This window comes from Pipistrellus hanaki (assembly GCF_964339955.1).
Source record: "Pipistrellus hanaki genome assembly, chromosome: 8".
NCBI classification, from domain to species: Eukaryota; Metazoa; Chordata; class Mammalia; order Chiroptera; family Vespertilionidae; genus Pipistrellus; species Pipistrellus hanaki.
The window spans coordinates 35200475-35224782 of NC_140510.1; the positions used below are offsets into that span (position 1 = coordinate 35200475).

At 45.8% G+C, this 24308-nt stretch overlaps 1 protein-coding gene across 2 annotated transcripts in view; it reads right to left on the reverse strand.

Moving 5' to 3' along the window:
• The window catches only part of ACVR1 (activin A receptor type 1), a 138238-nt gene extending 115869 nt beyond the window's left edge, over positions 1-22369 (reverse strand). For both annotated transcript variants that reach the window (XM_084891467.1, XM_084891468.1), the window contains exon 1: positions 22107-22369. The gene's annotated coding sequence lies outside the window, so the exon portion shown is untranslated. The remainder of the gene's footprint in view (positions 1-22106) is intronic.
• Positions 22370-24308: the final 1939 nt, after the last annotated feature.

Below are 24308 nucleotides of genomic sequence, written 5' to 3' on the forward strand. Positions count from 1 at the left end.
AACGGAGCACCTTAGAAGGCTATGAGCAGAGAAAGAACGATGACCACAGGCTGAAGAGGTGGCGGTAGCAATGAATGTGGACTCATCATTTCTTGGAATGCTTCCTTAGGAAGCAGCTTATGAAAGCTACAACATTCAAAACACCTCTTTCATGCTACAGAAGATATAAGCCTGTTTCTAAGCTCAAGGGGAAGAACAACAAAGAGAATAAATTGGAGAAGGTTGAGGGAGAAGGACAGAGAAAAAATAAGGAGCAAGGCCTTGGGAAAGGAGACGAGACTCAACCTGAAAATACTGGCACAGAGCAAGTGCCGGAGAACATGTTGAAGACACATCTCCACATGTACAAACACAGGTACTTAAAAGTATTCTCAAATAATTATGCAAACACACAGAAGATAGGTACCGATTGTACGACAAATATCACTGTCTGCCATAGTTCCATGACCCTCTAAATGGTATTAATTCCCAGCAAATACAGTTTACAGGGAATCCCTTACAACAGCACAAACATCAATTCCTTTGAAATAGTCAAAATGTCATAATGCCAAAACTAGACAAAGCAGGGGAGGACTGTCTAACAGATTTAACCCCAGGGTATATTAGGTAATGGTAATCCGGCCATACCAAGAGGCAGAATAAAAGACAATAAAAAGACTGGGCATTCATAGATTACTTTAATCAACAGTATGTTGAGATGTCTGAAAAAGTTCTCCCACAGACTTATCCCAGTAGTGACATTTTAACAATAATAACTCAAAACTAGTGTTTAAACTACAATGAATAGCTCCATGCTCAAATATTTTTCCAAACAGACCACAGCAGCCAAATGATTGTTACTTATTTGAATTACTGTAATATCCTTCCTGTTCCCAGTTTCACAATTACCCAGATAATAAAATAGATTGTATTTAGTCTGCTCAGAATGCCCTGACAAAATAGCATAGGCTGAGTGGCTTAAATAAGAGATTTATTTTCTCACAGTTCTGGAGGCTGGGAAGTGGGAGGTCCAAGATCAAGGTGCCGGCCAGTTCGGTTCCTGAGGAGGACTCTCTTCCTGGCTCACCTTCTGGCTGTGTCTTCACATGGCAGAGAGAGGGCAAGCTCTCTGGTAACTCTTCTTATAAGGACCCTACTCCTATTATAAGGATCCCACACTCCACACCTCATCAAAATCTAGTTGTCTCCCAGAGACCTCATCTTTAAATACCATCCCATTGGGGGTTAGCACTTCAACACATGAATGTGAGGAGAACGCACACCATTCAGTCCACAGTATTCATGGACAGACAGGAAATTTTAAAGATCATGCTCAAAAACTGCTGCCAGTGTTTGCTTCAAAATCCAAATCTGTAATCAGATCTTTCTCCTCTCTAAACTTCCCTACTGGCTAGCATAGTCTGGTAGTATTTTCATCCTATAGCCTCCATCCACCTTTCACATTGATCCCATATGTATCCTAAACTGTAGTTATAAACTACATGCCTTTGGCCCTACCCAATTTGCTTCAGTGGATAGAGCGTTGGCCTGCGGACCAAAGGGTCTCGGGTTTGATTCCAGTCAAGGGCTCATACCTTGGTTTAAGGCTCCTCCTGGCCGCCGGCCCTGGTCAGAGTTCATGCAGGAGGCAACCAATCGATGAGTTTCTTTCACATTGAAGTTTCTCTCTGTCTTTCAAAGGAAAAATATCCTCTGGCAAGGATTAACAAAAAAAATCTACACTGATAAAAGAGTAAGATGCAAATTGACTGTACCTTTGTGATGCCAAGCAGCCAATCAGGAGTGAGTATGCAAATTAACCCCCCCCAAAAAAAAGATGATGGGTTAATTTGCATCCCGCACTACCCCAGCCACTCTGGGCCTCTGGGCAGCGTGGGAAGGTGGAAAGGCAGCTCTGGGCCAAAGCGAAGAGGAGGCTCCAGGCCGGAGTAAAGGCAGTGCTGCTGGCAGCCAGGGGAAGCAAGGCCCATTCTTGCACAAATCTTCTTGCATCAGGCCTCTAGTAAAAAATAAACAAACTACATGCCTTTGACCTTACGCCAAATGTTCCCTACATTAGAATACCCTGCCTCTACACTGCCAGGATAATTTGCAGTAAATCTTAAAGTGTGAATTTAGTTCCTCCTTAGGTCAGAACCTTCCCTACATCCTCCCCACCACACCAGGTTAGGTGTTCCTCCTCTGACCTCATGGCTGCACCTTCCACAGGCCTTGGTGATAGCATGTGGCGAGCTATACTGTGATGGCTGAGTGACATGTCTCCCTCACCAAACTGAATTCTCCTTGACGCTAGCAATAGCACCTTTGGTCCCTGTTTCATCATCACTTATCAGCACAGGGCCCAAAACGTCATTGATAATAAAAATTTAAAAGATAGGTAAAAACATGAATCAAATAGACCACAGAAGAGTTTGAAGAAAGAAAAAGAAGATGGGAGCATTTTTTTATTCCTCACATCTCACATCCATGTCCCTTAGACATTTCTAGTTAGTTGGAAATCTGCACCCCATTTTGACACTTACCTCCATCGCCAGGAAAATGGAACACAATGTAGAAATAGCTGGAAGACCAAGAGCAAAGAGAAAGGGAGAGAAGGATGGCACTTTGCCACAGAACTGGCCAATACAAAACGCACAGCGAAGTGTTTATCCATACAACAAGCTTTCCACCTTCCCAACGTTAAGGAGGCTACTGCCTTGTAACAGGATTCATACTTTTGGACTCCCCAACCCCCCAAAAGAAAACTCTGACCCGTTCAGCTCGCAGATGGCTGTAAACTGATTAAAGCCCCTTCCCTAGAAAAGCAGCTTTAGCCTGTGCCCCCTCATCAGAAGCGCCAACAATATTCACAAGAGTCAGAGCAAAACTCTGGGTGGTCCTGGGGAAAGGCTGTATAAGCTGTAAAGTGCCCGCTGTGAAAGCCAGCGGTCATTACCATCCCACTTACCCTTGTGAGTGGATGGGCCTTCGGCAGGAGGGTGGCTGGATTAAGTGCAGGGAAATGACTTTATGCTCTGTCTGACTCATATTTTGCCTTTCTCTCCTCTCCAGAGAAACAAGCTCCTAATGGTACACTTTGTGATGACCAAACTTTAACTCATCTGCCTAAATCTCAATGACTAAAAAGTTCCTTGCTTCCTAATGAGAAAGTGGCCTGACATTTTAATGTAAACTCAAGAAAGGGAGTCAAATTCTCACTCCTCGCCCTCAACTCGCCGCACCCTAAAAAACAATAAATTTTAATGTAGGCTGAAGCACAGATTCTTAGATTTGCCTCTACAAAAGCGATGACATACCCCCAGCCCTAAGAAGAGGGAGAACAGAGTGCTGTAATGCGCTTTTGTCCTGTGGCTATAATTAAGGCTGAAGAAGCCTTCTGTTCTCCCCTCTAATACATCACCAGATCTGAATGACTTCTGTGTCGTCCTCCTCTCCCCTCGCTGTGCTCTCTGTTAAAAGTGTCTCCCTATCTTTCCAGTTCCCCCCAGGGACTCCTTCCTGCTTTCAACTTTCCATGCTCACTCAAAACCTCCCGGTCTCCTGTCCTAAAACTTGCTGATTCCACTTCTTTATTCTCTTTCATCATCCTAACATCGAATCGTCAATGCTTCATGGGAAAGGTGGTGTTGTTTTTTTCATCCACAGTGGTCCAGTAGGATAAAACGGAGAATGTGCAATCCCAAAGCAATTCAAAATAAGCAATATTTACTGCGTGCCCGTTGTGTGCTGTGGAGGGGCTATGAAGCAGGATCAGCTTCCCTGGACTGTGAGCTCCGTGAGAGGCACGGACTCGGCGCCCAAAGTCCAGGGGTGGTCTGAGACTCTTTCCTGGTAGGTGAGGTCTGGTATTAAAATATAAAGAAATGCCAAAAACGGAGCGACAAAAACTGTGTGTGTGTGCTTCAAATATTTGTAGACGGTAACAGGCAGTATATGATTAGGCTAGTCTCAAGATAATGACATGGTCCAATAATGAGACGCAAGTTCACAGTTGTGTTGTGTGATCCGCCTTCTTTCAGCCCTGCTGGTGTCTGTACTTCTAGGCCGTAACATTCACAGGTAATGGCAAGACCCATGGAGGCCCCTTGTGAGTGGGAAGCCTGGGCCTATGGGTCCTCCTGCTCACCACCCCCTCTCAAGGCCTCCACACAGCAGTGAGCGAAGGAGTCAACAAATAACTCCACCAAGAACAGTTGGTCTCAGCCCGCAAGTGATGGACAAACTAATTGGGAGGGATGCGGAGGGACATGCTCTCCACCCACACCCCTCCCCAAATGTAAGGGAAGAACCATCGTGCCAGGAGACCAGGATTCCATGCTGGGTCCATCCCTAAGTCATTCATCGTAGGCAAGGCCTTTTGCATATATTTAAATGTCAAGGTTTTTCCTCTTTTTTTTTTTTTTTTTTTTTCTGTTAAACGGAATAACACTATTTTCAGCCCTGTCTTCTTAAGAGGCTCACATAAGGATTCGGTGTTGCTCTGGAAAACGGCAAAGCCCACCACAAAGGGGAGCTGCATAAGAACAAAGGCTGAACACTTAATCCCATGCTGACTTATCACCATAAAAAACAAAACAAAAAAAAAACTTTAATGACATTTACAAACATATAAATCCAGAACGTGGCCCTGTTGTGTCCAGGGAATAATAAGGGAAGAAGGGGACAAAAGGTGAATGGCTATGATTTGAAAGTAAAGCAACTTTATGGAGCCCCAAGGATTCTGGCAATCTTTCTGCGAATCTATGAATATGGATGGTAATGCTGATTCCATGTGGAAATCATTTCCATGAGTAACCAAAAGATGAGGACTCTCTAAACCTTATTCCCTAAGGTCCCACACTATCCCAGGCTTTTTCTTCAGTTAAAACTTTCTAAGAAAGAGTCTCTTGCTCTAGTCACCTCCTTCCTCGACCCACTATAACCTTGTTCCCTCACTCCTGCTAAACGTATGCAAACATGACTAATGACACCCTAAGCTGCCCAAACAAACTGCCCTCTAGAGCTTATCTATCTGGTTCACAGATGACCCTGGGACAGCTCTCCCTTTCTCTGGGTCAGTGAAGGAAGACACACTCTCTGTAGCATCCCTCCGACTCCTAGGTCTGCTCCCCCTCTTCTCTTAGGGTGCTCCTCCCTGTACTCACCCTGGGGACCCAGGACAGATTCCCCCTCCCCCTTCTCCCAGGCAATCTAATCCCACCTTGAACTTCACTGCCACAACTTGGAGTGACTCTGGTCCGTCTCCAGCCCTCTCTTCTGAGCTGTAACTCTCCTTCCGATGACCCATTACACAGCTCTCCCACAGCCTCTCAAACAGGACTTGTCAAACTGAGCCCCTCACTTCCCTGCATTCCCCACTCCTCCTCTTCCTGTCATGAGATCACCGTCCATCCGTGCAATTCTCCTCCTGCCACCCCAGCTCAGATCAGTCACCATGACTCTGGACCCTCCACCCGCCTCTCCCGCCACATTTCTCACTATTTCTTGCCCAAAATGCTGCTCCCCCGGCCTCTCCATGAGTGTTTATCAAAGTGTGGCGCGTGGACGACGGATGACCCCCCAAAGTGACGTTATGTGGTTCTAAAATGTTTCCTTTTCTTTTCAGTGATTCATGCTTTCTTCTGATGTATTTTAAAATAAATCCGCAAGGGGCACAGCCAGGCTGCATTGAACAAAATGTCATGCGCGTCAAAATAACCTGGGGACCTTTACACATGTCAGCACCGAGGGGACATCCCAGACCAACGGAATCACAGCCTCGCGGGGTGGCGATGGGCCTCCACTCTGTGAACTGCCCACGTGCTTCCAGACATTAGAATAAACCTGAAATGGGCACTTAAGGGAAAGGGCTGCCCCTTCTAAAGAAAGTAAATAACCAGTCTATGTATGGTGAACAGAAAGGGCGCCTGGTCTGCCCAGGACATTAGCACTGAAAGTCTGTCCTCCTGCGATACCCCTCCATCCCAGGCCAACTGGGCAGCTGGTCACCCTACTAGGCAGTGTCGGAAGTTCAGAAATGAGTGCGAGCATTTCCCAAAATGTGTTCAGCAAACTGCTATCCATGCCCCTCCCCAGGGCATTTACAGCTGTGTGGCTACAAATGGTTCCACCACGGAATAAACTTGAGAGACCCCAGGGATATCCCAGGATAGAGGAGGAAGCTAATGGCCTTCCTCAATGCCGGCTTCTCAGAGCATCCAATGCACTACAGTCTTTTACTCTGACTGAGAGGAGGGTAGACTGTCCTGCATTCTTCAAAATACTTGAGGCCGGATTTTTTTTTTTTATGAAGCAATCAGGTAGGTTTTGAGAGATTTCTTGTAAGTGCTGCCTTCCCATACTTGGAGGCAATTTCAGGAAAATATAAATCTGATCGTGTTACTTCTTCATTATCAAATCCCATGCTCTAAAATAGTCCAGACTCTTTGGCGGGCGGCCTGTCCACTTTCCCAGCTCTCCCATCTTTCCTCCCTTCTTGTGCTTCAGTCCAATGTTTCTCAAACGTGTAGAAGCATTTACGTCACCTGGGGAGCGTGTGGCAATACTGGCTCTCATTCGGGATTGGGGTAGACCTGAGACCTGCTGTTTTTGGTGATGCTTGCTCCCAAACGATGCCGTCACTGGGGATCCAGGAACAGACTTTTGGGTGGCAGTGCTCTGGTCATGTTCAACTCTAAAGGACGCTGTCTTGCCCTAGCTGGTATGGCTCAGTGGATAGACTGTCAGCCTGGGGACCGAAGCATCCTGGGTTCAATTCCAGGTCAAGGGCACATAACTCGGTTGCGGGCTCAATCCCAATGCGGGAGGCAACCAATGGATGTATCTCTTTCACACTGATGTTTCTCTCTGTGTGTGTCTCCTTCTCCCTTCCACCCTGTCTAAAAAAATCAAGGTATGTACATTTTGTGTATTTGAAAATGTGTCAATGATTATCATTCGACATTTGTGCTAGATGCATATATTTTCACTACCCTTTAATTCCAACATATCCTTTTGTGAGGATTACCAGTAATGGTACATTGTGGTTTTCCTTTAAAAAATAAATAAAATAGCCCTAATCGGTTTGGCTCAGTGGATAGAGCGTCAACCTGCAGACTGAAAGGTCCCAGGTTCGATTCTGGTCAAGAGCATGTACCTTGGTTGCGGGCACATTCCCAGTAGGAGGTGTGCAGGAGCAGCTGATCGATGTTTCTCTCTCATTGAAGTTTCTAACTCTCTATCTTTCTCCCTTTCTCTCTGTAAAAAAAAAAAAAATCAATAAAATATATTTTAAATACATAAAATAAAACAAATAAATAAATAAATAATAAATAAATTAAAGGATGCTGTCATTCCTATAAGCCACTGTGCCTGAAAGGTGCTTTTGCCAGCGGGTAACTTCCTACTCACCCTTCCAGGTGGTCCAGAGCATCATTCCCGGGAGAAGGTGGCAGCTCTGTTTTATGTTTAGAGCTCTGTTTTGCTGCTCCGCTCTGTCGCAGCTTGATTGCTTATTTCTCTGCCTCTCCCTAGGCAGCTGTCTGACAGCCTTCCTGTGCCCAGTGCCTGGCACACTGTAGCTACTCAGCAAGTCTGCATCGAAGGAGGCCGTGGCCACGCAAAGGAGGTAATGCATAGACTCGACTCAGGGAAGACGTTTCAAAACTGAGGCCGTGACGCAGAATCAAACCTGCTGGTTGGGGTTCTGTGGTCCGGAACTTCTACCAAAGTCATAAGTAGAATCTACATTCAGGTCGCAGAGTTCAGACCACAAGGGAATAGCATCAGCTGGTATTTACACACACAAATAAAACTCCCCGGTTTCTTGCAATGAAAACGAAACCCAGACAGTCTTCTGATTAACATTTAACAGCCTAAAATCACCAGGCACAGTGGGAAATCAAACACCATTTGACCCCTAAACCTGTGTCCGTCTACTTTGTAGAGAATCCTTCTGACAATTTTAAGTTTAAACAAACCTTTGTGAAAAGAGTACTCCAGCAGGTTTAATGTAGTCACTGCTGTCAAAGTCATAGGCAATGCATCACACTCAAAAGAGCATTTGAAAATGTGTCAATAATTATAATTAGACACTTGTACTAGATCTAATATACTCTCACTACCCTTTAACTCCAACTGATGTGAAATTAAAACCAGTTTCTTGAAAGTGCAACTCGCAGATCATAATTTAATTCTAAAGCAGATATAAAACCTGTCACACTACAGAGATACAGTACATTTTACGCAGGAGAAGAAAAGGCCATGATATTGTAATACATCATTTTAGGTAAGGTGACCACCCTTAATACTGAAAGGGCAAAATACATTACCGAGGTGACATAATCTTCCAATATTTACTTCACCCCTTTGTATTTAAACATTTCTCTTCAAAATTATGTACGACTCACAAGCCCAGAGGTGATAGCTATTAATATGTTGATATTCTTCCCTATCGGTCTTTCCCCTCCCCCCCATATCCGTATACATATAACTACAAATCTGGACTCGTACTACGTTTTATGTCTGTTTATGTTTATGGAAGTGTACTATGATACTATACATAATTTATGTATATGAAGTTGTACTGTTTATGGTCCTGCTTTTTCTACAGAACGTTGTCTCGTATACTTCCCATCGTCCTTCATTCTTTCCAAAATTTTCTGCATGCCTAAGGTAGTATATATAAGGCACAGGATAGACACACACACAGACACACACACACACACACACAAAAAAAAACAAAAAAAAAAAAACCACAAACATAGTCCCTGGTCTTGCCAGCTTATATGGGAGTATATGCAAAGTAAATATATAAAAAAAGAATCAAACTAGATAAAAATGCCAACAAAATCCTCTTTGGGAAGGTCATTTTAAGGTAAGATCTTTCCCTGAAAATTCATGTAAAATAATATTTTTTGTGATCACATAATGTTACATGTTATAAATTATAATATAAGTTACATATATATAGGTTATTATAGAAAATTGTTTCCATTTTTCTTTGCTACTCGACAGCTAGATGAATAAATTTGTATACTTAAAGAACTTTAGTAAGTGATTTTTTTCTAAATGAGTAACCAAGAACTTAAAATATTTTCAGGAAAATTACATTTACATTAACAGCCGCAAGTTTCCAAGTCTTTCAAATGAAAAAAAATCCAGGAGGCTGCTTAATTTTGAGGGACCAATTCTAAAGAAAAAAAAAAAAATGCAGTACAGGGAATAAACATGAATTTTACACTAAATTTCACTTACTTGGATTTGAATATTTAAGTACATCTAATTTGGTAACCACCAAAAATGCCAACCATCTTATTAAACTATACCAGGTAAATACCTCAGATTTTCCAACAATCCCTATTTGCCCTCTTCATATTACAAAATACTTTAAAAGATCAAAAGCTGACTGCTCTGATCTGCTCCAAAGTCATAAATAAAATGTCGCTGTTTCTTAAAGAGTGTCTATCATTTGCCTTTTGCTTTTTTTTTTTTTTTTGGGGGGGGGGGAGGGGGCTATTATAAAAATAAAATTTTTCTCTAAGTCTAAAAATCCATTGCCTCTATTCCTGATCAATAATAAAATGCTGACAATATGAGTTTCTTGGCCCACTTACCACTCACTGTATTAAAAGAAAAGAAAAAAAAGATAATCAGCCATATAAGGTCTGCTTTTAACTCAAAGCACAAACCAGACAGAGTGCTTTAAAACAATCAAAGTAAAGCTGTGGTTAGCAAGGCTTCTGAAGCCCGGGGCTCTTCACAGACTCAAAACTTTCACGAGGGGAAAAAAATCACCAAGCTCCATTTACTGGAAGGACCAAAAAGAAGGCAGATTGAAAAGTGAATCAACAAATTCTCCAACTTCAGAAATAGCTGAGCCTATGCCCTTCTTGACAGATAAGAAGAAGATAACAAAACAAAAAAAAAGAGTTTTAAGAAAGTGACTTCCTTGGGCCACAAAACTGATTTACACCAGAGATCAAACTAGTGGTGAGTCCTAAGGGTTGCTTTCTCACTCCCATCACGCCAGACTGCCTCACTAATACAACTCCAAACCCCTCGTCATGGCACAACCTGTGCTGTAAAGAAAGATGTAAATGGCCTTCGCTTCAGCAATTTCAAGTCTTGATATTCATCCCGAGATATACAAGAGAAAGACAGGCAGGTCTACATATACATCAACATATAAATCAGTAAGAAGGTGGAGCAGTGCATGTAAGAACAGTCACTGCAACACTGTAACATAGTATTTACTAAAATAGCAAGTAAAAGACTAGTTAAATAAATTGTGATACATCGACACAATGGAGTCCCTTTTAAAAGAGTAAAGAAACTGTTTATACTGATAGGAAAAACTTTCCCAGATACATTGTTAAGTGAAAACAGCCAGGTACAGAACTGAAATGTGTACTATATATGAATAGGAAAAATGCACTAGTATATGTTTGCAAATGTAGAGAGCATCACTGGAAAACTATATTAATTTTAGTGATGGTTTTTCTCCAGGAAGGCAAAGTAAAAGACTGGAGGACAAAAGCTACCTTTCACTATATACTTTTCCCATCTTTCAAATCTCTTATTGAGCACATGTAATGTAACATAAATATCTTCCTACAACATAAAATATCACAATGAATAAAAATATATGGGGGAATCATAGAAACCCATATTAACATGCACATGTAATGAAATTAAGCTATCTATGAATTAGAAATAAAACCACCAATTTGAATTTTTTTTAATATATTTTATTGATTTTTCACAGAGAGGAAGGGAGAGAGAGAGAGAGCTAGAAACGTCAATGAGAGAGAAACATCAACCAGCTGCCTCCTGCACACCCCCTACCGGGGATGTGCCCACAACCAAAGTACATGCCCTTGACCGGAATCAAACCCGGGACCCTTCAGTCCGCAGACCAACGCTCTACCGCTGAGCCAAGCTGGTTTCGGCACCAATTTGAATTTTTATTAAAAAAAAAAAAAAAAAAAAAGCTGTATGACCCTGGCCAGTATTTCAGTGGTTAGAGCACTGGCCCACCCACAGAAGGGTTGTGGGTCCAATTCCCAGCCTAGAGCATGTACCTGGGTTGTAGGTTCCATCTCCAGCCTCAACTGGGGTGCATGTGGGAGGCAACCAATCAATGTTTCTCTCTCTCTCCCTCTCTCTCTCTCTCTCTCTCTCTCTCTCTCTCCCTCTCTCTCTCTGTCTCTCTCTCTCTTTTCCCCTACCCCTCCCCCCCTCTAAAAATCAATGGGGAAAATATCCTTGGGAGCATTAACAGGGGGGGAAAAAAGGTGTGTGGCCCAAAAGACCAACATTTTAGAAAAAAGAAAAAAAAAGTCCCTGAGAAATGAAATGCCTTCCTGGACGACGTACATGCTCACTCCCCACATGTGAGAAGGATCCACTCCACCTGTGCTGAGAATGGCCTAAAACAATAAGCCCTTTAAGAATCAAAACAGAACCAAGTGGGAGAAGGGGAGCAACCGGGGTGGACCTCACAGATTAAGTAACAATGAGCTGGAGAGAATCCCAAATAAACACGCCAAGATAAAGAAGAAAAAAAGTCATCCGAAGTTTAAAAGGACATTCCATTCTAAACTGGCTAAAGGCAAGAATAAATGCCAGGCAGTCATCTCCGGGAATGACTACAGCAACCACTTTGTCTAGCACCTGTGACACAAAACACTTCATTGTTAGAATCCCTTTCACCTAAACAGGCAAGGCTCTGCGAAATAGGCATAAACATAAGTTACAGATGTCACCCGTCAGACGGTAGACCTGTCTTTGACTCTGTAGCAGATGTTTATCAGTCCCTATGTTCAAATGTCGCAGACTGTTATTGCACACTCCTTTATTCGGATAAACATTTGATTATTTGCAAGATAAGGGCACTTGACCCAAAAGAGTCAATAAGAGACTTTGAACTGTCTGAAGCTGGTTCGTTTTATCATTCAAACTTTAGCCCACTTCTTCCTATTTCCAAAAGGGACCTTTCCCCTAGATCCGGTGACCCGGCGTGGCCTCTTTTTCTGCATCCTCTTTCACAAAACTAACCACTAATACAAAGCCACAGCTCCCATCCCTATCCACCAGGGCTCCAGTGCCACATTTTCCACGCCCCACTACACTCAGCAAGCCCTTTTCTCTGTACTTGCTCCACCAGAAGCTCAAACTCAACACCATGCCCTTTCCCAAACCAACTCCTCCTAACAACCTTCTGCTTTGGGTGTTTTGTTTTGTTTCTTTGTTTGTTTTTTAAGATCAATACCATTCTCCCAATCATCCAGGTTCCAAAGTCAGATACGTTTGCTCCCCACCCATCCTTCCCTCTCTTTCAAAAAAAAGTAAATAAATAATAATAATAATTAATAATAATTTATTCACCTTATGGCTTCTGCAGCCCAAGGCCAAAACCCCAATTCTACCCAATTTGCTGTACCTTTAGCTCCTGGGCATCCACACTCTCCACTAGACTCATTCATCTGTGACCAACACAAGGCTATAGATTGTATAATTAGTATAGTATAGTATAGTATAGTATAGTATAGTATAGTATAGTATAGTATAGAACAAGCGTCTCAAACTCATATGCCTATACTAGTATACTGGGACAATGCAGTAAGCACGCAGGAGTAAGGCAGGCTAGGGAAGGAGGGAGGGAGAGAGGAAGGGTAGGAGGGAGGGAGAGAGGAAGGGTAGGAGGGAGGGAGGGAGGATTCTTCATGATGCTGGGGCCTCAGTGTCTGGGAGAAAACAGGAATGAGCTGGGCTGCGGTGAACACGGCATACATGTCTCCTCAGACAGACATAATTACAAGGAGCTTCGGCAGGTTTCTGCAGGAATACAGGCCTGGTGCTGCCAGAGCTTTCCATTTTGCAGGAGCAGGTGGAAATTTGGATTTTTAGTGGGAAACTTCCCCATGTCTAAATGTTGGGAACCGTTTCAGAAATATCAAACAGGCCCCAGCTATGAGGTGTAGTCAGCCCCAGCACCACCAGCTATAGAGCATGATGACTTGGGAAAGTACGGCCTGGGTTATAAGTTCAGACAAGTGACCTTCAACATTTCCATCACCCTTCTGAGTCTCAGTTTCTCCTTCTGTAAAATAGGCATAAAAAGAGTAGGTGCCTCAAGGAGTGGATGTGAGCATTAAAAGGAGAATGCAAGGGGCCTGAGCAGAGCCTCCTTCAGAGGTATTATGTATTATCTTATTGTTGCTAGTTTTAGAATCAAGTCTAAAAACATTAGCCTAGCGTTCAGAATTAACCATAATTTGGCTCTAAATCTCCATTTCTAAGCTTTCATTTACAGTGCTCCCTTTAAGATATTCAATAAGGGCTTCATCACAAGAAACAACAACAGCCTGTAATTACTGAAATCGAGAGTCTAGGTCAGTGGTCGGCAAACTCATTGATCAACAGAGCGGCAAACCACGGCTCGTGAGCCACAGCCACAGTTTGCCAACCACTGCTCTACACAGTCTTGTCACATCACAAAGAACTTCCAGGAGTGACCATATATGGTTGGGGATGGGGGGTGGGGTGGAGAAGGTGGGAAGGGTGTGCAAACCTAATGACTTAACAAGCATTGGCCACCCTACTCAGTCTCCTTTGCCCCTGGAATTAGTGCAAATCGGAGACACCAATCTGTTCCTTCCAGTTGTCTCAAGTCTTGATGCCTTTCCAAGAAGCTGCACCTCAAGGCGCTGTGTCTGATTCTACTGATTAAAAATATGTGCAACTATGTTTTGTACAACTTGGCTCCGATACAAAAGCCAACGACTCAGACTTGCTTGCCCCATTCCCTTGTTTTGGAATGCTGCCTACTCCGCAGCCTACACACATAGAGATAACTCTCAAAACGATAACATCAAAATGGTATCTTCCCGGGGCCAGCCAGACAGCCAGCCACTTCCTCAGAGGTGTTGGTTGATCTTTATCTCTGTATCTTGTGACCAAGGTACTCAGCATCCTGCCACACGTAGAGGTGTGATTCTCCAATCTCTTCCTCAAGTGTATCTGAAGTTCGACTCAGTTTTACTCAACCTGATAAATGCTGAAAGCAGGAAGGACGAAGAGGGGGAGAGAGGAAGGGGCAGGGCAAGGCAGGGAAACCTCCATAAGGACCATGACCATGGTGACTGCTGCCACCGATTAAGCGCTGTGACATCTTTCAATGCAGAGCTGTTTGCCTTTCTGAACGACAGGTGTGCGGGGCCATCTTCGCGGCCTCCCTCCTGTCCTCCTGAGGAACCTGCCCTGTGCGGGCACTCCTGCCGCCCCTCATTACTGAAAGCCACCATCCCATTAAAACACCATCTAAATAAACACCAGCTTACATTAATTAGCCCCACCTTTGATGCTGACTGGGATCAAGATGAGAATGAACTCTCTTGGAGCTGGTCCAAAGCACATATTAGTCACTTTAATCTGATTTACAGAAACAAGAGGAGACCCCTCCACTGAGAAAAGAACAATGGGGTGAGGGGGTGGTGGGGGAGTGCAGGGTGTGGACCTTCTGTAGAATGTCTGAGACTCACACAAAAAGAAAAACAAAATTCTCACCCAGATTAGCAGCTGTTCGATAAAAAAAATAAAAGAAATAAAAAAATTAAGGCTGATTTCCACAATACCTAGAATTGTTTTGTTTTGTCTGGGGGGTGGGGGGGGGTGTCAAACTGCTGGTTAGAACCCATTAGCTAGTTGTCAAACCAATTCAGTAGACAGAGACCAAAAATTTTTTAATAAAAAATTGAATAGAAATTGGGAAGTACTGCAATATTATTAAACTTGCAACTCTGCTTTATTTTTAATATGTATGTGTGTACTCAGTCGTGATGAAAAATGAATTGCTGAGAGTCAAAAATGTTTTCAAAACACTGAAATTGAACATTCATGTTTATATAATCTCTGAAACTGAGATTTTCCATTTTTTAGTAGACCATACTCATAAAGTCAGAGAATATTTGTTCTTGCCACCTGTTGGGCACAACGGTTCAGTTCTTCAAGTTCAAAAGTGCATTTGAAAAAAAAAATCCGTTTGGCACACTAGTTTCTTACCATTTGCCTTATTCCCAAAAAGGAAGGTAAGGGTCACTCTAGAAAACCACCCACTTTTCCTTCCTACATATATTTCTATTTTGTGCAAGTTCCTAACTTCAAGTTACAAGCACAAAAGCTACAGCTTTAGGGTGGCATCTCCTAAGAGGCATTCACATACCACTTAAGGAGAGTGACAAGTACATTGTATTTCACCCAGAGTGCAACAGCATTCATTCATAGCTCCAATAGTGGTGGATGCAGAACTTGGTTTAAAATATCACCTCATGCCCAGCTGGTGTAGCTCAGTGGTTGACCTCCAGGAACCAGGATGTCCAGGTTTGATTCCCGGTCAGGGCACATGCCCAGTTTGCAGGTTTGATCCCCAGTGAGAGGTGTCAGCAGGCAGCCAATCAATGATAATGATTTTCTCTCATCTCATCATTGATGTTTCTCTCTCTCTCTCTCTCTCCCTCTCCCTTCTTTTCTGAAATCAATAAAAATATCATAATATTCATTCATATATATATATACACACACACACACACTCTCTCTCTCTCTCTCTCTCAATCCGGCCCCTGTACACCAAAAAAATGTTTTTTCTCAAGTTCGTTTTATGCACATTTTTCTCAGTACCCTCTCTCTAATTGCCAAGTGTCATCCGATATCTAACATCTACTTTTGTCCAAGATCACTCCTACCTTCCTTTATACCTTCAGTGCATTTCTCATCAAAGTCAAGGTTACTTTTTGGAACTTGGATCAATAAATTTTCCATAATCTGCTAGAAAAAGAACAAAAACTAGAGCAGTGCTCGGCAAACTCATTGTCAACAGAGCGTCAAACCACGGCTCGAGAGCCGCGGTTTGCCGACCACTGAACTAGAGCAATCTTATTTTCACTGGCATGCACGCTGCATGGTGGCTAGCAAAGGCCCATCTTGCTTTCACAGATAAGCAAGTCTCCCAGCCACCCAGTATTCAAGATCTTGGTTGATTGCCCACTCAAATGAGCCTTGAAAACCTATCAAAAGAGGAGTTTACTTTGGATCTCAACCATTTACTTTGGATCTCAACAGCCCACATGGCACCCTCACGTGAGCTCTGTCTACTTCACTGTTTTCACTGTCAACTGTTTGAGAACATGCACAACAGGAGAAAGTCAGTGAAAGACAGTCAGTGCACCACGTGTGTCAGTCTCAGCCATACACGTCAGTTGCTGGCTCGGCGGGATATAAAACATTAGGTGAGGTATTCTTCCTAATACCGGAGGTATCATCCTTAAGTCCAAATATGATCAGAAAAGGAAACACCAAGTACAAGTTACAATGTTTTGTTTTAAAAGGGCTGTATAAAAATAAATAAATAAATAAATAAATAAATAAGTTCTTTCTACCTAGAATGTCTCTTGTCCCCGCTTCCTAAACTCATTCCTAAGGACCACTGTGTCTGGTGTCATCTTCTCGGAGACCCATTCCCTCGAGGACTAAGTTCCTTTGCTCCCCTAACGTGCAACCTTCCATTCATCCTCCCCACAATTAAAAAACGATTTATTGACTGTGTGGTCTGAGCCAGACGCTGTGTTCGGTGCAAGAGATAGACAAAAGATGAATAAGACACAGTCCTTGCCCTCCAGGAGCACAGTGAGAGAATTTAAAAGGTTTTAAATTGGTGAAGGGGAATGAATTGTGTGGGACAAATAAATGGAGGAATAAATAACTTGAAGTCCTTGCCCTCAAAGAGATCAATCATGTCCCAGAATAAGCCATGAAGCTGATAAAACGCTAGGAGGGGAAAAAAAAAAAATGTCAAAAGGCAAGCCCTGAAGAACTGGGCTCTCCCCAAAAGTGGGGGGAAGGGCGAAGCCGAGGAACAGCCATGCCAAGCTGGGCCTTGTGATGAGAGAACTGAACGACTGGAGACGCGTCAGGGCCGGTGCTCCATGGGACCGCTGACCTTGCTCCATCCTCCAGAAAGGCAACCTCCTCACAGTTTGGAAAGACTGAAATGTACAGTCCCTTTCCCAGTCGCAGAGGTAAAAGCCAAACACCCAGAGCAAACAATGAAGCAACCCATAATGGGCAAAGTGGAATGCTGGTCAGAGATGAAAACCCCAAAACCAAACAACGGCGCGGTGGCGGCTCTGGAAAACAGTTCTCACGGGTCCCAGAAGAGGCTTCCGACGTATACACAAGCTCGGGTTTCCAGAAACGCAGAGAAGAGCACAGGAATACTATTCAGCGGTGCCTTCAGTCTGAACACTGGGGGGCAGGGAAGTATTTGTTTTAACTCTGAAGAGGAAGCTGCTGGGTCTCTTATTAATTTGGGGAGCGTAAGTTCAAGCAAAACTACATCCCATCTGAACCCAAGGCCGCGGTGTGCCAAGCACAACAATCTGATGGAGCTTTTCAAAAGGCGTCTTTAATGGGAATGCCCTTTCCAGCGGCCAGGGCCTGGTTTGCAACCTCTGATTCCTAAACGAGCATGGCAGGTGAGAGCAGCCCACAGCCAACTGCGGAAAAAAGAAGAGGTAGACCTTCCACGCGGTTCTTCTGAGCGGCGGGAGCTGGCCACAGAAAGAAACCCAACGTTTTCCCTCCAGGAGATCAAAGGAGGCCTTCTGTACCAGGAAGCCCAGTTCAAATCCTCATTTCCAGGAATAAAGCCACCGTGCCTAATCCTTGCTTTGGGGAAAATAAAACGAGAGACTGTGTGAACTCCCAATTAAAGTCGCCAGTGGCTTTATGTCCCAGCCTCGCCTGTTGAACGCTGTGAACAGTTTTACCCACGCGCTGCTCTAACTGAAATGCCGGCTCCCGGGTCTGAACAGTCACACTTACCCCTGGGTAAAAGCCAGAGCATCCGAACACGTCATGACAGCATTCTTTGTCCCACCCGGAGCCCTCCGTGTATAAGACAAGGTGATGCTGAGAAGTGCCAGCTCTCCCACGACCACAGTCAGAAGCCCCGCTGCAGCCCATGCTATTATTGTAGCCTCAATCCAGGGATCCCCGGCTTCTCAAAGTTCGTGTTATGCCACTTTGCTTTTACAAAAGACCTACAGTAGTACCTGTTTTTACTAACAGGAAATCAGAAGAGGATTTTTGCTTTTATGGGGGAAAAAAGCCCAAAAGGAAACTAGCATTTTCTTTTCAGGGAGCTCTTTAAGAGGCAGCAGCACCCCGAGCGGCGATGAGTGGTACCCCCACACTCCACACTCCTTTCCCAGGAACCACACTCAGTATCCCAGCATCGAACTGCCGGGACTTCTGAACTGTCTGTGAGCATCTATGCTTTATCTCCATTTACCCTGTGCATTCCTGCTTTTAGTATACGATAATGCTATTTTTGGTTTTCTGTGTTATTTGGTATGATTTAGTAGGTTATGTTGGGGATCTGGTGATGCTCAAAAATGTTTCCAGACAAATGAGTGGTAATTGCTTTTTTTCCTTTATGCCATTTCAGCTTAGGAAAGCTTTCATGGGAACTCTCCAATTCAGAGAGCGGGGAAAACCTGTATTGGAAGTGAGAGTGGAAGTAGGAGAAAACAGAGGGGGTATGCTCAGTCTTACTTGGGTATAACAGCAATCATCTTTGCTTTAAATTATCACCTAGGGCCTTGTCAATCAGCCATTTGTTCTTATGTGCCTGCTTCACACAGGCACCACGCTAAGTCAGAATAGTGCAGTGAAGTATTCCCCAAGTAATCATTATGTTAATGGTTATGTTTAATTATCTTCTATAAAAATTATGTATCATGTATGTAGGTGACAAAGTCTAAAATCAAATGAGCACCCAAGAACCTATTCCTGAACCCCAAACCAGAATTTCACCAATACTGTGTCATCTACTACCTCCTCCACATTATCCCCATGTTCCAACAAAACACACACACACACAACAGATAATTATCCTGAATTTGGGGGTTCAATAGGAGTAAATGTATCTTTATAATTATCTCCTGTTCCTAATAAGTGAGTTTGCTTTCCAAATATGGCTATGATATATTGTTTCCCCTTAAAAGATGATGTCTTTGAAAAGGTGCTTGTTGCTAAAAAAAATAAAAAAAATAAAAAAAATTAAAAATAAAAAAAGTTACAAGAGTATGTGAAACTTGGCATAGCTAGGGTAAACTCGTGAAGACAATGCATGAATGAATGAAATGTGGCAAACGCTGGAGAAAGTGGCAAGATCATGGGTTCCAGAATCCCACCAACTCCCAATTCAAACCCCTGATCCCCATGTTCTACAACACTGGACAACTCAATTTTGCCAAGCCTCAATCTGTTATTGGAAAGGAGTAAAATAATAATAATAAAACATGTGGTTATTGTAAAACATAATTAACAAGTACATGCAGAGAGCTAAGCTCTGTGCGTGGTACATACCCAGCCCCCCTCCCCCAATCATCATCTCTGTCATCCAGTTCACTCAAAGCATATCAAGGGGCTTTGCCACTGTCAATAGTTTACTTCTTCCTAAATTCTAACAACTTGTGTGCTGATGCCTTCCCATAAAAATCAATCAAGATAAAGAGATCCAACAGAACAAGCACGGAGGACAGTTCCCAGGTTCCAGCTCTTCTTTGCCTAAAATACCCTAAAAGTGCATGGATTCCATCTTCACCTCATGACCTTGAATAGCAAGATCATTTTTCAAATCCTTATCTGCCCAGTCCCTCCCTCTCCCAAAAAGCTTACCTAGAAGCCTATCTAGCCATACTCAATCTAGCCTATCAGGACCATCAGGGGACTAGGTCAGTGCAACCTAGGGTGAGACAGAGATCTAATCTCTCTATACTGATTCAGTCGCTGTTATCTGTTCCATGGACAGGTGTAGAAATTTTGGAAAAATCACTATTTTGGGGGGGAAATCACTATTAATAGAATTAAGTTCCTCCAGTCTGAAATTTACAGGTATACAGGCATACCTTGTTTATTGTGCTTCGTTTTATTGCGTTTCACAGCTGCTGGGGTTTTTTGTTTGTTTTTTTTACAAAGCAAAGGCAAGATCCTCCTCCCCCACCTTATTGTGATACTGGCTTTGGGATGGTCTGGGAAAGAACTTGCAATACCTCCGACGTATGCCTGTAATTACATTCCTCCATCTTTATTCCAGATCCTTACTATTCTTAGAGATAACATGAAACTTACTGGGTCCAAACGATCCCTCTCTCCCAAGGTACAAAAGTTGTACAACTACTACCGAAATCAATTTTTATTTAAAACCACTCTCACGGTTTCAAGTAAAACTCACCTGTGTTCCACTGGGAAAGAAGAGCATCAACCTAATCTATACCCATCTCAGCCCTTTGTTTCTGGCATCCCTACCGTCTATTGCAACCTCATTCACCACCTTGGAGTATTTTCATGAGTAACAGCACAAATGCTATTATTCAGTGCACAATTCCACCAACTTAAGGCCTACACATTTCAGCTTCAAAGGACTTCTGTTGTGTTTTTTTAAATTCCAGGATAGAAAACAAATACAACTGAATCACACATACAAAGTGATTTGGTGTGAAAAACCCGATGATCCAAACCCTGTCTAAGCCTAAGGTATCTTCTTGACCAATCGGTGAAATGGGTGAGGCCCTATTTCACACGGAGGTATACTGGAAAGCTGGATGGCAAACCCAGTGTCTGAGGTCAGCACCAGTCTGGTGTCTGCTGGCCGCCCAACCCTGGGCCCCTAGCCAGCCACCCACCTCCAGAGACAAGTGCCAGGGCATACTATAGTGTTTCCATTTAAGGCCCGCCACTTGGATCGGCCCATCTCTGAAATTTCTTATCACCACCTTTCCAGGAAGAATTTTTTTGGGGGGAAAGGGAGGTGGTGTCTATTTTTTGGGCTGTCTGCATCTCTCGAGCAGGATTCTTTTAAAACCACTGGGTCATGGCTCAATTTGAAACCTTTTTCAAAAAATATACAAAATATGTACGAGATCAGCCCTTTCTTCTCATGTTAACTCCCAATTAACACAACTCAAAAAAAAAAAAAAAAAAAGGAAGAAAGAAAGAAAAGAAAACCCAATAAAAGTAAAAACATTGTATGACTCGTTGAAGAAGCCTAAGGTATCTTCCTGACCAATCGGTGAAATGGTGAGCGAGCCAAATTAAGCACAACTTTTTAACCAAGGCTTTTTCTTCTTCTTCTACTAAGTGGAATGTCTTCTTCTTCCCTAAGTTGCTTCCTCTACAGCTTCTCGCCCATGCAAGGGGCGTCCAAAAGCTCCAGGGGAAAGAAAGGGGGTGAGAGACTCCTCTGGCACAAACTGGCCAGAGCTGAGCCAGTCTAGGAGCAGACGGAAGCCAGTGAATCCGGCGGCCCCAGAGGCCCCGCCGCTCTCCCCAGCGCGCCCGGGGTTCTAGCCTCCCTGTTTTGGTTACAGTGTTGAAGGAAGGGTTTTCAACTTGGCAAAGTACCGTGCAACATCTGTAACCACATTTGCCTTCTGGGGATCGGAAGATGAATCCCACATTCCTGGCTTTGAAGCTTTTTGAAACTGCAGCTAAGGAAGCACGGAGAGAGGGAGGGAAGGAGGGAGTTGAGCGGAGTTTATTGGCTGTCTCTCCCACAGAAAATTCTTCTTGGAAGGGATGGGTATTTTGAGGGTGAAGGTGTTGCGCCCATCCCTTGACTCCCTTACCAAGACCAGCCAGGAAGGTGAGCCCCGCGGCGCGGAGAGGCAGATCCACTTACAAGTCCCAGGCGCTCACCCTGCAGGAGTTCACCCCATCCATACACACACACACACACACACACACACACACACACACACACTGCACACCAGAGACACCCCCCCACACACCCCCAACTCCATGCCTCTGCCCTCTCCCACATCCCAACCGCAGTTCAGGCCCAGAGCGAGGCAGTTTTGCTCCGAGGCTGCTTCCCCCACCGAGAGAGAGGATCGAGCTTAAGGGGAGAAAAGAATGAAAGCGGGGGGGGGGGGGGGGGGGGCCGCACCGCAGACGCCCACCCTCCCTCCCCCCCCCAGCCCCAGCCCGCGCCCCTTCTCCCGCCAGGCTCCCTCCTCCCTCCCTCGATCCCCCCGCTCCAGGCGCGGCCGGCGACCTGCCCTCACCTCTGGTCCCGCCGCGGCTCGGGCTGCGCCGGGGGAGGCGGGTGCGAGCCGGCGGGCGCTGCAGGTCGGCGGCGCGGGGCGGGGCGGTGCAGCCGGCGGGGAGCCCGGAACTCCGCGGGGCCGAGGGCCGGCGGCGCCCCGAGCGAGCGGCGTCTGCAGCGGCGCGGGCCGTGGGGCGCGGGGCCAGCGGCTTCCCAGCCCGCGGACCGACCGGCGCGGCGCGGCCGAGGAGGAGCAGCCCGGCAGCGGCGGCAGCGGCGGCCACCGCGGGGAGAGAGCGGAGGGAGGGCGGGGAGGCGGGGTGAAGAGCAGGAGGAGGAGGAGGAAGGGGAGGGGGCGGGCGGAATAAACTTCCCGAGGCGCCGCGGCACGGGCTGGGAGGACGGCCGCGGGCGGGGCCGGCCGGCGGAGGGGGCTGGCCCGGGACTCGGTCGGGGAGGCGATCGCCGGGAAGCGGCCGAGTTCCCGGGTGCGGGGCGGGCGGCTGCGGCGGCGGCGGCGGTGGCTGCACGGAGCCGGAGCCGGAGCGGGAGGAGCGGGAGGAGGAGGAGAAGGAAGTGGCTGCGGAGCGCTCGGCCAATGGGTGTCTGGAGCTGTGATTAACCAGGCAGCAACACATCATTTCCTCCCGGCGCCGATCCAGGGAGCCGGGAGGGAGAGGGGAGGCGGCGGGGCGGGGCGGGCCCCGCGCCCCCTGCAGGCGCCCGGCCAGGGGCGGGCGGCCCGGCGAGCCCCGGCGAGCCTGACCCCACCGCCCCCGGCGCGCCCCGCGCCGTCTCGCCAGCCGGGAGGAGGCAGCGTGCGCGCCGCCCCCCGGGCTGCTCGGAGGCGGGGGAGCTGCGGGGCAGGCCGGGCCGGGCGCCCGCGGCCGGGGTGGGAGGCGCAGAGGCGCGCGGCGCGGGTGAGAGCCCAGGTAGGCGCGGGCGGGGCGTCTGGACAGCTCCCCGGGGCGGCGCGGGGCGGGCGGGCTGCCTCCCTCCCGGGCGCGGGGACTGCGGGCGGCGCTCTGCGGACCTCGGCTGGAGTCCTGCCTGTCAGCCTTGGGCTGCATTCTCCGAGAGAAGCCTCGGCATTTTCATCCAGGCCCTTCTGATCTGCCTTCAGATGCCCTTCCACTTTGCTCATGTCCTCCTCGGAGCTTGCCATTTTCCCAGTCCGCCTCATTAGTAATAAAAAATATGCGGGATTGCGAGGAGGGGTGGTATGGGGGGGAAGAGGAGGGGTCTGCAGGCATCTAGCCCTGTCCTAGGCGCCAGGGGAGCTTACAGTGGAAGGGAAGGAACACACCCCGCGGAAGAGAGGCTGACAACCTCGGTCCTTGGATACACAAAAACACTCCAGGGTGCTAATATTACCCAGAGCATCAGAAAGGATCAAATGTTGCATGATGCCTGCGAGTGTTAAGGAAAGCACTCAAGCCATTTTCTCTACCCTTTAGAAGCTTACAATGTGCAGTCCTCTCACAAAGCAAAATGAGAGCATGAGAGCCATAAATGGGAATACCATAAAGAATTTTTATTTCTAGACTCATTTATGCAGCAGACATTTATTGGGTGACTGCAGTGCTGCAAAGGGCTGCAAAGGAAATGGAAGAGCTGGGCCCTGCAGGTCAGGAGTTTACAATCTAATGAGGAACACAAGGCAGACATACATGGAACAGCTAGAAAGATATCCCGGGTATTGCAGAAGCAAGAAGATGGAGAAGGCCAGGCACATTTTTTTTTTTCCTCATAAGGGGAGGGCTTTGTTCCTATGTGATTGGTGGGGATCAGGAGAGGAAATTCCAGGTCAGGTCAAGCAAGAGTGCCTAGATGGATCCTTGCTCTTTAGAAGAATATCACAGGGACTGCAGTGTTACTTGGCCAGTTAGAAACTGAATGACCTTGGGCCCGTTTTTTACCTCTCTAAGAAGGGACTAGAGCCTGTCTCCTGAGGCTTGGTGTGTGGTTCCAATGAGATTACACATATGGGGAGGTTGTTCCAGCTGCTGAGTACATGGTCCTCAGTCCTGTGCATCGCAGCCTTCATTTTACTGGCCGTTTGTTGGTGACCTTCTCTGTGGTCTCCTCTAGGCTGTAAGCCCCATGAGGGCAAGGACCAGGTTTGACTGTGTTCACCACATATCACCTCGCCTAGCAGATGGCACCTGTGGGTGCTCAATAAAGGTTTGCTGAATAAATGAACTAGTGAATCCTGCTTAAA